Genomic DNA, 3146 nt, shown 5'->3' on the forward strand with positions numbered 1-3146 from the left:
AAAGGCAGAGGGGGCTGGTTCATGAGTCCTGCAGGAACTTCTCTCTCCAAAGACTTCTGGAGTGCTCCCAGAGAGAGAATTCTAGGGTGGCAGGAGCTGCTGACCTGCTTCCTTTGGTATCCCATGGCCATGACTCCCATGGCCAAAAGCCATTTTGTTCAGCCCTGAACAGTGAGTGCGTTGCCACCAGCGCTCCTGCCCCATGCTTGAGAGTGTGATGTGTTGTTGTTTAAAGTTGCCTTGTTGCCTTTCTCCACACCCAGACTGTAAGTCTTGAAGGGTAGAGACTCTGTCCTTCAGTTCTCACTCAGTGCTTCCCACCAGGATTGGTTTAATGCACTCTAATGGCATTGGAGAATGCCTCCACTCCATGGAGAGTTGAGAGGTGCCACTTTCCTTGTAGTGAAGCTGAAATTTCCAAGAAAGGGACTGGAGGTAGGGAAGAGTGGCTGGACCATGGGGGGGCAGCTCAGGATCCAAGAGTCCTCTGCCATCTGGGGCTATCTGTTCATTACAGCTGCACAGCCATGCTGCTGGACCTTAGGCTAGGACATAGGACACCTTCCTGGTTCCCTGATCATGGTGAGGACCTGTGTGAAACATTTAAACTAAACTTTACTAGTAATAGAATGGCTTTGCATCTGCAGCAGCCAGCTAAATGTAAGGCCTGCTGTCTGGAGTCCCAAGTAGGCCCAAGAGGGGGTGGCTGAAAGAGCCCTTCCTCTTGGTCCTCATTCCCTGATCAAGTGTTTTTTCTACAAATGGGTGCCGTGTAAGGAGCCTTTGTGCAGGAGGGCAGTTTTAGATTCCTATCTTTGATGAAGTTTGGAAGAAGGGAGAGAGAAGGGCTGAGTTTTGTGTTTTGCATTCTGAAGATTTCCCTCATGCTAAGTTGGGGTGTGTGTGTGTGTGTGTGTGTGTGTGTGTGTGTGTATACTGTATAACTTGCATATGTAAACAATAAGCATCTCAAGTATACAGTGTGATTATTTTTATCTACAGTGCACCATGTAACCACCACCCTGATCAAGATATGGAATGTTAACATTTTTGTCACCTCAGAAGGTTTCCTTATATTTTTTCCTCTTCAATACCTGCTCCCAAAAGATAACTGTATTCTGATTCCTACCACCATAGATTAACTTTGCCTGCATATAAATGGGGCAGGCAACATGTACTCTTTTGTGTTTGGTTTCTTCTGCATAACATAATATAATTTATTGTCAAATTGGTTAACATACAGTGTATATACAATGGGCTCTTGGTTTTGGGGGTAGATTCCCATGATTCATCGCTTACATACAACACCCAGTGCTCATCCCAACAGGTGCCCTCCTCAATGCCCATCCCCCACTTTCCCCTCTCCCCCATCCCCCCATCAACCCTCAGTTTGTTCTCTTAATATTAAACACTTAATTTAAGAGTCTCTTGGTTTGCCCCCCTCCCTCTCTGTTTGTAACTATTTTTCCCCTTCCCCTCCCCCATGGTCTTCTGTTAAGTTTCTCAAGTTCCACATATGAGTGAAAACATACTGCATAACATATATATATATATATTTTTAACGTTTATTTATTTTTGAGACAGAGAGAGACAGAGCATGAACAGGGGAGGGGCAGAGAGAGAGGGAGACACAGAATCCGAAACAGGCTCCAGGCTCCGAGCTGCCAGCACAGAGCCCGACGCGGGGCTCGAACTCACGGACCGCGAGATCGTGACCTGAGCCGAAGTCGGCCGCTCAACTGACTGAGCCACCCAGGCGCCCCCTGCATAACATATTTTTGATAGCCATTCATCTTTGTGGCATATGTCAGACATTAATTTCTCTTTATTGCTGTGTAATATTCCATAAGTTGCTTATCTGTTCACCTATTGTTGAACATTTGCATTGTTTCCAGTTTTGAGATATCATAAATGAAGCTGTTGCCAACATGTTTAATTTTTTTTAACGTTTATTTATTTTTGAGACAGAGAGAGACAGAGCTTGAATGGGGGAGGGTCAGAGAGAGAGGGAGACACAGAATCTGAAACAGGCTCTGGGCTCTGAGCTTTCAGCACAAAGCCCGACATGGGGCTCGAACTCACAGACCACGAGATCATGACCTGAGCGGAAGTCGGACGCTTAACTGACTGAGCCGCCCAGTCGCCCCTGTTGTCAACATTTTTGTACATGTCTTTTTGCGAAGGGCATTTTATTATTCTTGAGTGAATACTTACAAGAGTAGGCATATGTATAGTTTTAGAAGATATTGCCCAATGTTTTTCTAAAGTAGAGCAAACTACAGTGCTGGACAGACAGACAGACATGCTGTAACAGGTCCTTTTCCCTGTAGATAGCATTCATTAAAGACCACTGTGTACCTCCAGCTATCATTATCATCATTCTCATTATAAAGGAATAAAATAGATATCCTTTATTAAACACTTATTTTGAGCCTGGAACTTTACATGCATTCTCTCATTTCATTTTTATGACAAATCTAAGGTGTTGGTACTTTTCCCATTTTATAGATGAAGAAGCCGAGGTGCACAGAAGTTAAGGAACTTGCTGAAGGCCCCCAGCCAATAAGTGGCAGCTTGACTTTGGAGCCCTGTGTTTCACCTCTGCACATGTGCCTCTATTTGCCCCGGGCAAGTTCAGGAAGGCCTTCCTTCCATCTGCCCGAACCTAGCTGTTATTTATGAGACCTGTTTCCTATAACCTCTGGTCTTCTTCCCCATATACATTGTCATACCCAGGACTGAGATGTGTGTACTCATATGTATGCACACAGTCTTCCTCATAGCCACACACACTCACTGTGAAGAAGGGCATGGGGGCCAATTCAGTGAAAAACTCAAAGTTTTCCAGGCCCTGGGCCCAGCAACCTGACAGTGTGCCTCTTAGGGAATTTGCAGAAGATTGGACCACGGATAAGTCTGCTTCTGAATGCCACAGGGCAGAATTCAGAGGCCATCCTTCCCTGAGAAGAGATGGGCATTTGGTCCTCCTCCCAACATGCTGAGCCAAGCCCATTATCATGATGCTTCAGGGGCATTAATCTGGGCATCTCTTCATCTGCAGGGTTTGTCCAGGGGTGTTCATCTTCTCCTAGAAGGTGATGACAGCCTGGGAGTGTTGCACCTTGCCCAGGAAAGTGTTAAGTGGG

The 3146-nt window shown here is 45.7% G+C and overlaps 1 protein-coding gene across 1 annotated transcript in view; it reads left to right on the forward strand.

Annotated features, from left to right (window-relative positions):
* Positions 1-1426, forward strand: part of FOXL2NB (FOXL2 neighbor) — a 5745-nt gene extending 4319 nt beyond the window's left edge. Inside the window, exon 2 of the mRNA XM_058732509.1 lies at positions 1-1426. This exon is cut by the window's left edge and continues 1661 nt beyond it. The gene's annotated coding sequence lies outside the window, so the exon portion shown is untranslated.
* Positions 1427-3146: the final 1720 nt, after the last annotated feature.

This window comes from Neofelis nebulosa, chromosome 5, assembly GCF_028018385.1.
Source record: "Neofelis nebulosa isolate mNeoNeb1 chromosome 5, mNeoNeb1.pri, whole genome shotgun sequence".
NCBI classification, from domain to species: domain Eukaryota; kingdom Metazoa; phylum Chordata; class Mammalia; order Carnivora; family Felidae; genus Neofelis; species Neofelis nebulosa.